The sequence below is a fragment of the Lampetra planeri genome, chromosome 22, assembly GCF_965212315.1.
Source record: "Lampetra planeri chromosome 22, kcLamPlan1.2.h2, whole genome shotgun sequence".
Classification (NCBI taxonomy): Eukaryota; Metazoa; Chordata; class Hyperoartia; order Petromyzontiformes; family Petromyzontidae; genus Lampetra; species Lampetra planeri.
Window position 1 is genome coordinate 12,174,256 of NC_136128.1, and position 12,466 is coordinate 12,186,721.

Genomic DNA, 12,466 nt, shown 5'->3' on the forward strand with positions numbered 1-12,466 from the left:
TTCGACCTCCGGTATGAGTCGGTCGCTTCCCCTGATGCAGCTAACCTGTTCACAACTTAGTGGGGGTGTCATGATGCATCCGATTAATCGGATAATGTTCATTTGAAGTTCGTAGTGCATAAATACAATTGTGTGCGAAAATCGATACACTGTATATTGTATTAATTTAATGTCCACGTAATATCTGCGGCCACTAGAGCCCGCTATACTCGACTGGATGTTAATTGATTATGTAATAGATAGCATTGAAATATTTAATGGAGACAATTGGTTTATTCGTTGTTATCGTATGCCCTTTCATGTGTTTACTTACATAGCATATGTACTCATAGCATCACGTGGCACACACACTCATACAACACACACTCATAGCTTATATATAGACGGCCCTATCATCATGCAGAGAGGACACAATCATAGCTTATCCACTCACCAGATGCATTTCAGCAGCACCCAAGCGCATTTGAGAGTCATCGCTTCCTGTAATGACACAGAGAGGATTTTCAAATACCCAAGACACTTCCACCAAATGTGTAGTGGACCTTTCTTTTTTTCATATAAAGAGATGACAGTGCCTTTGTAGCCAGTACTTGGCTGGGTGGCATTCCGATTGGAGTGCTTGACTCAAAGGGGGGGGGGATCGCCCTCCCCCTGTTGAGACCCTGGACAATGGTATTTTATTGATATTGATAAGCAAATATACCCACGAACATGATTTACTATGAATCCAGGGCCCTATTCAGAAAGCTTGGAATTTCTGGACCGCCGTCTCCCCCCCCCCCTCCTCACGCCCACGCCTCTTGCTGAGTTTTTAGATCTGGCCCTGGCATGGAAAGAAGAACTTCATCGAGCAGTGGATCGACAAATGTCTGTACATAAATTCTAATTAAAACCCTCAGTCGACGTGGTGGTCGTCTGCGGTTCTCTAGCCGGTGCACGACTCGAAATAACAAAAAAATAAGCGAGGGATCGAGGAGTCATCCTTGCTGGAGCCTCAGCCACAGCCAGCGCGCGATGACAAACGAGGGGGGCCAGAGATGAGCCACCGCCTTGCCATCTGCTCCGAGTGCAACCGGCAGCACCAAGCGCTCCGCTTGGCTGCGTGCGCGGGTCGCCGGCTCTGGACAGCCAGAGCCGTGATCACGCCCGCCAGCGAGGCCCACGCCCGCTTACAAATTGACTCCCTAGGGATCTCCAAGCCAAATGTTTTTTTAAATATTTTATTTTTCTTTGTGTTTGCGCTTCTCCCACTCTGGTTCGGCATATGGTGGCTGCGAGTTTGTATCTTCATTTACGGGACTTATTATTATTACTCATCTTACAATTTGCGTTTCTAAATACCAAGCAGATGCATGCGTCGTGGTTGCATTTAAATGGCACCACAATAGGGAATCTGGGACTTAGTTGTGGCGTTCATTATGGAGATAGGAGCGTAGTGGTGGCATCGTGGGTTGCAGACTGCAGCTGTAAAACCGGCGACGGGAGTTCGATTCATAGGCATAATTGCGAGTGATTTGGACCAATCCTAAGTCTGCCCCCCCCCTCCTTCACCAAACCACACTGTAGTGAAGTATGGCCAATAATCGTCAACGACCGAAATGCAGGGAGAGGCCTTCGCCAGCGGACTAGGCCTTCGCCAGCGGACTGGCAAATGGCTGTCATTTCTCTTTAATTATTCACTGCCATCTCATGCAGAAACTCAACTCATTCGTCAATAGCACTGTTTCCCTCAAAGGTAAACAGAATATATAATTGCCCTTCTTCGTAGCAGAGAGATAGAGAAGCCTGAGAGACCGAGTGAGCAAAAGTTTGAGACTGCACGATACACCACGGGGCACTGATATAATCTTTATTTTAATGATGTTTCCAGATGAACAGTTTTCAATGTGGCATCTCATAAAGGACCAGGGCAGCAGTGGAACGTCGGTGGTTAGGGTATGTTATCCTACAAGCAGAGGATGCAAAATATTCAAGTGGACAGAGACTCGGTAACCCCAAATATATCCCAGTCCAACCAATTACCTATGTTGGCAGCGCGAATGATTTTCTTTCAAGACACATTAGTTCGCCTCTCTGTGCCCTAGGCAATGAACCACCAGAGTCCTGCGTGTATCTTTTGTTTCCAAAGCATCGCGCCCGGCTTTTCCAAACTCCATTAATTTTGGTTTCCGGTAGGACGGTACACCATGTTCTCTTGCACCTAACAGCTCAGTGCACATTCAGTGTGTGCCCTCTCCGAGCACCGGCCTCTGCATACCCACACGAACAGATGTGGTCAGACCATGGCACCTCCGTCACAAGGCAATTGCCTCTACCACAACCTCGAGGGGGAGGGGGGGTCAAATCGCCATTTAACATTGTCCAACCTGATGAAGTATGGCCAAATAACCCCGCATGGCCCGCATGGTGTCGGAGAGGCCCTCTTATACAGCAGTGAATTTACAAAAGGCCTGCACAAGTTGATAATTGTAGAGACCACGTGTTTTTTAATCCTGCCCCACCCTTAGCACAGCGCTCTTCCTTGCAAGGCCACCGGGCCACTAGCGGCCCCTGGTGGCCTTTAGTGCGGCCCCCGACAATACACAGCACGTGACAACACTCAATCATGCTGTCAAACCGAATGGTTTCAGATGTGTGGCGGCCCTCAAACTGATGTCTTATAGGCGAAAGTGGAACATTGGTGAAGAACATTGACTCAAAGGTATGAATGGGGACACTACAGTGAACGGACCGACAGGTCCCGTGCGATGGGGTACAGTGTGGGTACTGCAGGGCTGCACCTTTATCATGTTGCAGGCGACAATAGATAGAAGATTGGAAAAAATTAAATTGGCATGGAAATGAGTGCCGTGTTTTTGTAACCTATTGAACGGATCCGTTGGTGCAAGCGGGCGAGAGTGACACGCCATTCAGCTGTTTGGATTGTGTCATTCTCCACTGGCCGCCCTCGCACATGCTCCAAATGCACATGCGTGCGAAGTAAAAACAGCCGGGGTATGACGAGCACACACGGAGCCAAGGGGTGAACGGTTGGGACCGGGACCGCAGCCACCATGGGTCAGAGGTCGCAACCGGGTACCCGATACCCGTACCCTACCCGATACCCGGCTACCCGTACCCGGCCGGTACGGGTAGCCGTTTGCGACCCTGGTGCGGTCGGGTACGGGTACGGGTAGGCCGTGAGTCACTGGTGAGTAACCGTTTGTCACTCATTTCGGGTAGGGTACGGGTACGGGTAGGGAATGGGTACCCGTACCCGGCCGGGTACGGGTACCCATTTGCGACCCTGGTGCGGCCAGGTACGGGTAAGGAATCAAAACCCGTTTGCGACCTCTGCCATGGGTGTACGGACACTTCCAACGTTTTAGACATGGCTTAAGATTGTTAGATGTCCACCCAGAAAAACGCCACGGACGTAAAGTGTGTGTACTCCCACGTCTTCCAAGACGTCTGGCCAGCGTGGATGAGGAGGCCAACATCCCTCTACGTCACGCAACAAACATTACTCTCAGTGGCAGAGCAGGTGGGAAAGTGTTGCGGTTGACTGGAAAGGATCTCAGAGGTAGCTCTATGATATCCACTGCTGCGGGACATTTTTTTCCCGCACGACGGGATACGTGCTGACGGTGCTGTTGTGCTAGAGAGCCGAATTGAAACTTCGTCTATTTACATGACGCCGACAGCACAGTCGGGGTGACATTTGGGGAAAATTACAAGGAAAAAAAACTAAACCGAAAAAAACCGAGATATTTTGATTTTTTTTTTGGCAGGAAAAAAATGTGTCTTTCCACTCTCGCACCGCAGCTGCGAGCCCGTCTTACGTTCCCCACACGAGACACGAGACCACGCGAGCAGCCCCGCTCGTCACACCGAACAAGCCCGCTCATTGATACCAACACAGAGCCGGGTGGCCTCGCCGACAAACAACTCCAAAAGGGCAATGGAGCCGCGAAGGCGGCGGCGGCTGCTGCTGCTGCTGCTGCTCCGCTCGCAATCACCACACGGCGCCTTTTAGCTCAGCGGTCGTGTCACACGATGCGCCCCGAGCCGCGAGTCACACACGAGGGTTGGTTCGGCCGTCCCCGAGCATCTTAGGCTCGCGAACACCACAAGGGAACAACAACAAGGGAACAACAACAAGGGAACAACAATAAGGGAACAACAACAAGGGGACAACAACAAGGGAACAACAACAAGGGAACAACAACAAGGGGACAACAACAAGGGAACAACAACAAGGGAACAACAACAATGGAACAATAAAGGAACAACAACAAGTGAACAACAACAAGGAGACAACAACAAGGGGACAACAACAAGGGAACAATAACAAGAGAACAACAACAAGGGAACAACAACAAGAGGACAACAACAAGGGGACAACAACAAGGGAACAACAACAAGGGAACAATAACAAGAGAACAACAACAAGAGAACAACAACAAGGGGACAACAACAAGGGAACAATAACAAGAGAACAACAACAAGAGAACAACAACAAGGGAACAACAACAAGGGGACAACAACAAGGGAACAATAACAAGGGAACAATAACAAGAGAACAACAACAAGAGAACAACAACAAGAGAACAACAACAAGGGGACAACAACAAGGGAACAATAACAAGAGAACAACAACAAGAGAACAACAACAACAAGGGAACAACAACAAGGGGACAACAACAAGGGAACAACAACAAGGGAACAATAACAAGAGAACAACAACAAGAGAACAACAACAAGGGGACAACAACAAGGGAACAACAACAAGGGAACAACAACAAGGGAACAACAACAAGGGAACAACAATAAGGGAACAACAACAAGGGGACAACAACAAGGGAACAACAACAAGGGAACAACAACAAGGGGACAACAACAAGGGAACAACAACAAGGGAACAACAACAAGGGAACAATAAGGGAACAACAACAAGGGAACAACAACAAGGGGACAACAACAAGGGGACAACAACAAGGGAACAATAACAAGAGAACAACAACAAGGGAACAACAACAAGAGGACAACAACAAGGGGACAACAACAAGGGAACAACAACAAGGGAACAATAACAAGAGAACAACAACAAGAGAACAACAACAAGGGGACAACAACAAGGGAACAATAACAAGAGAACAACAACAAGAGAACAACAACAAGGGAACAACAAGGGGACAACAACAAGGGAACAATAACAAGGGAACAATAACAAGAGAACAACAACAAGAGAACAACAACAAGAGAACAACAACAAGGGGACAACAACAAGGGAACAATAACAAGAGAACAACAACAAGAGAACAACAACAACAAGGGAACAACAACAAGGGGACAACAACAAGGGAACAACAACAAGGGAACAATAACAAGAGAACAACAACAAGAGAACAACAACAAGGGGACAACAACAAGGGAACAACAACAAGGGAACAACAACAAGGGAACAACAACAAGGGAACAACAATAAGGGAACAACAACAAGGGGACAACAACAAGGGAACAACAACAAGGGAACAACAACAAGGGGACAACAACAAGGGAACAACAACAAGGGAACAACAACAAGGGAACAATAAGGGAACAACAACAAGGGAACAACAACAAGGGGACAACAACAAGGGGACAACAACAAGGGAACAATAACAAGAGAACAACAACAAGGGAACAATAACAAGAGAACAACAACAAGAGAACAACAACAAGGGGACAACAACAAGGGAACAATAACAAGAGAACAACAACAAGAGAACAACAACAAGAGGACAACAACAAGGGAACAATAACAAGAGAACAACAACAAGGGGACAACAACAAGGGAACAACAACAAGGGGACAACAACAAGGGAACAATAACAAGAGAACAACAACAAGGGAACAACAACAAGAGAACAACAACAAGAGAACAACAACAAGAGAACAACAACAAGAGAACAACAACAAGGGAACAACAACAAGAGAACAACAACAAGGGAACAACAACAAGGGGACAACAACAAGGGAACGATAACAAGGGAACAATAACAAGAGAACAACAACAAGAGAACAACAACAAGAGAACAACAACAAGGGGACAACAACAAGGGAACAATAACAAGAGAACAACAACAAGAGAACAACAACAACAAGGGAACAACAACAAGGGGACAACAACAAGGGAACAACAACAAGGGAACAATAACAAGAGAACAACAACAAGAGAACAACAACAAGGGGACAACAACAAGGGAACAATAACAAGGGAACAACAAGGGAACAACAACAAGGGGACAACAACAAGGGGACAACAAAAGAGAACAACAAGGGAACAACAACAAGGGAACAACAAAAAGGGAACAAAAACAAGGGAACAACAACAAAGGAACAACAACAAGGGAACAACAACAAGGGGACAACAAAAGAGAACAACAAGGGAACAACAACAAGGGAACAACAACAAGGGAACAATAACAAGAGAACAACAACAAGGGAACAACAACAAGGGAACAACAAAAAGGGAACAAAAACAAGGGAACAACAAGGGAACAACAACAAAGGAACAACAACAAGGGAACAACAACAAGGGGACAACAAAATAGAACAACAAGGGAACAACAAGAAGGGAACAACAACAAGGGAACAACAAGGGAACAACAATAAGGGAACAACAACAAGGGAACAACAACAAGGGAACAACAACAAGGGGACAACAACAAGGGAACAACAACAAGGGAACAACAACAGGGGAACAACAACAAGGGGACAACAAAAGAGAACAACAAGGGAACAACAACAAGGGGACAACAACAAGGGAACAACAAGGGAACAACAACAAGGGAACAACAACACGAGAACAACAAGAGAACAACAGCAAGGGAACAACAACAAGGGAACAACAACAAGGGAACAACAACAAGGGAACAACAACAACAAGGGAACAACAACAAGGGAACAACAACACGAGAACAACAAGAGAACAACAGCAAGGGAACAACAACAAGGGAACAACAACAAGAGAACAACAACAAGAGAACAACAACAAGGGGACAACAAGGTAACAACAACAAGGGAACAACAACAAGGGAACAACAACAACAAGGGAACAACAACAACAAGGGAACAACAACAAGGGAACAACAACAACAAGGGTTCGCTGCTGTGCTGGGGGTGATGCGGGGACTGTCCGGGCAGTAGCAGTGAGGCTACGTGATGTGGGGGGGGGGGCAGCACGGGGTTGAACTCGGGGCCGCTTGTGTTGCTTCGTTGAATCATTTCATGGTCCCGCTCCGATGTGTTTGAAGGTTGTGCCGGTGTCTTTTTTTCGTGTGGCGTGATGACCCGACGTTTCGCGCCTCGCTCCGGGAGCTTCTTCGAGAACAGAAATCACACTGAGAGCGATGGAGACAGACACGGAGACAGATGCAGACAATGCAACGGGTTAGAAAGAGACGGACACGGAGAGACGGAGACATGGAGTGACACGCAAAGAGACAGATAAACTCATTGAGAGAGAGAGAGAGGCATATACAGAGACACACAGACAGAGACGGCCCCCAGCAGGAGCAGCGAAACGTCGGGCATCATATAAAAAAGCGACCAAACAACCCGTAGACACGCGCGTGGTGCACACCTATGCAGTGGGCATGTGAGGGCACAGTCTCTGCGGAGTCAGCCATCAAAGGAAGAGGAGATGAAGGATGCGGAGGAGGAGTTGGGACACGGGACCAGCGCGTGGTCTAAACACACAGAGCAGCCGCTGTGTGTGTTTAGAGGGGACATCTCGCGCCGTGCTGTTTGGGCTTGCGATGCTATCACCGGCCCCAGCGCGCTTTCGTGGAGTTGTTTCTTTTTAACAGGGCACAAGCAGTTCCGGGAAATCTGAGCAATAATATCAAAAAAACAACGCACGCCGTGCCGTCACCAGCACTCGCGTGCGAACTGGTTGATGCTCACAGAGTCTCGGCAGCACCGGGTGCGTCCTGTGCAGCAGACGTGGGGAAGAGTAGGCCAAGGGACGGGAAAAAGATACACGCAAAGGCACACAGAGACACAGACAAGCACAGAGAGACGTAGAGACATGGAGAGTGACACAGGCACACAGAGACACAGACAAGCACAGAGAGACGTAGAGACATGGAGAGTGACACAGGCACACAGAGACACAGACAAGCACAGAGAGACGTAGAGACATGGAGAGACACACAGACACACAGAGATCCAGAAACAGAGGTAAATGGAGAATAGACACAGTTATAGATAAACAGGAAGCAAACACAGACACACAGAGATGCAGAGAGACACAGTAAAACGATATAAAATTGAGACAGACAGACAGGTGGAGACACCAAGGGACGTAGATAATTATCGGTGTGCCTTTATAATTCGCAATAAAAACACAGAGACAGACACAGCAAGACAAATCGAAACACAGCGACATACATAGAGACAACAACAGGGATACACATGCAGAGCAAGACATAGAGACAGACACAGCGACATCGAGACACACATGGAATGTCGAACGCCCTCATCATCCTCGCAGCAACGGCTTTTGGCTGCTCGCCATCGAACAAAGGCGATCACTGCATCGCGCGCTTTCAGGTGCGATTTTTCGGCCGTCTGGAACGCTCTTTCTTCCGATATTCAGAAGCCTCTGGAGCAATGCACTTTAACATCATCTAGATTGACAAACTAATTTGTTTATAACTGCTTCGTGCATTTAGTTTGTTGTCCTTCACACCGCACCTCCGATCAGCGTGGTTGGCTACGTACGGCGCAAAAAAAGTTAAACATTCATACAGACGCCGGCAGCGCGTCATGCACATGCGTCTGTGGAGCTCAACACACACACACAGTGATTCTTCTTCATGTGAGCCACGCTCCCACTCGAGGGAGGCATCATATGGGCATCATCATCAGCAGCAGCAATGGACAGCCAATGCTGTCCGCTCTACGCGCTGCCAGATACAACACAGGCCTTCAAACGAACGCTGGTGCATGAATAAATGAAACGGTGGCAGCCGGTGGTGAGTTTTGGGGGTGGATTGCTTGGTCCCCGTGCTTCCAGATGGCGCGAGGCGATCGCATTCAGCAGGGCCATCTGCCTCCCTGGCAGACGCCTGCTGAGCTTCGCGCGGTGCATCTGTGGGGCTGGATGCACGAGGGTTGCCACCCCTAAGGTGCAAAACAAAAGCGCGGCTTATCATGGGAAGAAGCCGGGCTTAATTTCTCAGCGAATATTGGATTGTATACCCCCATTCTCCTTTCCCCTGACTCTCACCCCCCTCCCGCCCCCGCCCTGGCCTTATTCCCCAGGGGGAATATTTTTTCGAGATCAGCCCCCGACTGCTCCAGCTGAAATTGAGCACTGGGAAGTAGAATATCTAAAAAATACGGGAAAATGGTCGCGCTTTGTGTTATGCGTTGCCGTGAGTGGTGCGTTATTATTATTACTATCACTACACAAATTATAAAAGTCGGGATATTACTTAACCGGGACTTGCAATTACCTGGGAAGTGGCCCAGTATCCACAGGACAAATATCGTCGTCTTCAGATAATAAGACGCACCAGAACGTGTGCCCGGTGTCAATACGGTTACACAAATGTGTTCTGACACACACACGCGCACACAGTTCCCGGATTCTATGTCGGCCCCTCAACTTTTGATTTACAATACGAAGAGTTCAGCTCGTCACAATCCAGAAATAATAATATATAGCCTGAGCTAGAGGGCGATTCTGGGAAAACCAGGACAGGTGGCAACTCTACTCTGTGCGCCAGCCGGCGGGGGTCCCGTGGAGAACCGAGGATTCACGAGACAATTACCGCGCCGAGTGACGCTGCTGCTGCCGCATGCGCGTGCCCTCAATGCAGCCAATAGATAGCCAGAGGAGAAATAATGCACGGGGCTCCTAAAGTGGTGATAAACTCTGCACCGCAGAAACTATTAGAGGGATTGATTTTGTGCGGTGTGCCGAGGTTGCTGTGTGTGTGCGTGCGTTTCAAAGGACAAGAAGAGTGATATTACCCTGAATGATTTGCACTCTAAAAAGGGTCAAAAGGTCTCTCGTTTCATGGATGGAGCGGGTGGGGGGGTGTGGCAGTGACTCCTATCTCGTGTTGCTCTGTCAATCCACTGCTGGATGAAGGTTTCCCCTAGTCGTTTTCAGTTATGGGGACTGTTGAACATAGCTGCCGGTGCGGTTTGGTGAAGGAGGTGGCCGTGACAGTGGCTCATATATATCTCGCCACTCGCGGTATTTATTTTCTGATTATTATATAAAAATAAATTACCCGGAAAAATCCCTTGTAATGAAACGCGTACAAAAGACGTTACAATCTACAATGTATGCCGCCTCCGTTATACGCTGTCAAATACATTTATATATACAGAGTCAGGAACAGAGACGATATATTTTAGTCGTGGCCATGAATTGAACTGAGGCGGAAGCGTTTAGAAAGCAGTTCGCCAACCACTGCGTCACAGTTCCCTACAAAATGTTTACTGTCATTGCAAATGTATGGACGATGCCCTTTGGGTGGATTGAGTGATGGCATAACGATGAACTGGCATTTAACGTGTAACATCGCGTCCTGTTACACGCCAGGTGAACTGCACGTCTCGCATCGGTGCATTTTGCTGACAAACTGCGCGTATATTTGGTACTTTCATCACTAAATGGCACGGGTGTTTGTTGGCGGGCGCGTTTCAGTCACCTACGCGCTCATTTGTAAGATGTGTCATCGCCTAATTGCGCCGCTCGAAAGGTTAAAGCCATTAGCCTATTGTGCAAAAACGAAAGGGAATTCCAAAACTAGGATCTTCCCAGCCAAGTGCAGTGTTTGCGCACCTGCAATGCGACCGTTTAAATAAAGCTTCGCTTGGCGCATGGTTTGGCACGAGTTAAGAGGTGGCAGTGCTTCAAAAATCCTCCAGACTCGACCCAACCCACCTCTCATCTCACTCTACTCCCCTACACGCATTCTCCTACCTATCCACTCTCATCTCACTCTACTCCCCTACACGCATTCTCCTACCTATCCACTCTCATCTCACTCTACTCTCCTGTACGCATTCTCCTACCTATCCACTCTCATCTCACTTTACTCCCATGTACGCATTCTCCTACCTATCCACTCTCATCTCACTCTACTCCCATGTACGCACTCTGTTGCAGTAATTAAGAATGTGTCGACTGCCGCCCTCAGTCAATATTCTCCCAGGGAGGTGCCTCATTCGCCTAAGGTGGCCGTATTGTCTGGAACTCCCTTCCCACAGTCATCCGTGCTGTAGACTCCCTGCCCCTATACAAGTCCAGGTTCAATATCTTCTTCCTCATCTCCTCGGCCGATCACCGACTGCCTCCTATAAAACACGCCCACTATTCCTGCAAAGCCTCATGGGATCCGGTCACATTTCAACGCTATCTAAATCCACATTGTAGTCTATTGTATCGAGCAGGATACGCAGTGAGCAGAGTCAAGCTAGCTCTGCAGACTGTGGAAACGTCACGAATGACTACTGCCATTGTGAGTGTAATCCCATCGTATGGGTGGTGGGGTTTCTCCTGCTACTCGGGCTTCCACACAAATTATAAACACCCATTGGTGGAGTGAGCCAAACATCCCAATGTAGCAACACCCTCCTGACAATGAGCATTGAGACTCGGCGAGGACTCCCTGGATGAAGAAGGATGCCTGGTGGAATGGGGATGGTTTATTTCTATGTTTGGGGGTAATTAGTTTACCTTTCCTGTACTTTACACTGCTATCGTGTTCTTGTATTGTTTGTTGTTATAATGTTCTTACCCGTTCTTATTGGAGAGCTGTGAAAAAAGAGCTTCATAGCTCATCGGATTCCTCCGTTATATAATACTGTAAAGATTCTGATTCTGCCCATAGGGGCCGTCCATAAATGACGTCACGCGATTTTGGACGATTTTTTACCCCCCCCCCTTCGTCACACGGTGTCACAAAAAGTCACTCCCCCTAAAATATGACGTCACCAAGCTCTGCCCCCCCTCCCAAAAAAACATGCTTCAAATCGCTTTAAACTATTGTCATTGTAGTGCGTATTTAATGTGGCGCTGCACTCTGATGTTGTAGGAGAAAACATTTATTAAAACGTATATTTAATTAAGAAGAACGTGTTGTCTATAGTTATTTAAAGTTGCGCAGTTTGATGTGACGTCACATTTCTCACCCCCCCCGTCACACATCGTCACAAATGTCTGACCCCCCCCCCTAGGTGCGTGACGTCATTTATGGACGGCCCCATAGCTTATTTTCAACCACGTCCCTTAAAGCCGAAGAGAGGGCGTGGTCTGACAGAGGGGGCGTGGTCTGGTATCGGGGGGCGTGGTCTGGTAGTGGGGGTGGAATTTGGCGGGGGCGTGGTTTAATGAAGGGGCGTGGTCTAACGAAGGGGGCGTGGTCTAACGAAGGGGGCGTGGTCTGGTACAGGAGGCGTGGTTTGCCAGAGAGTTATT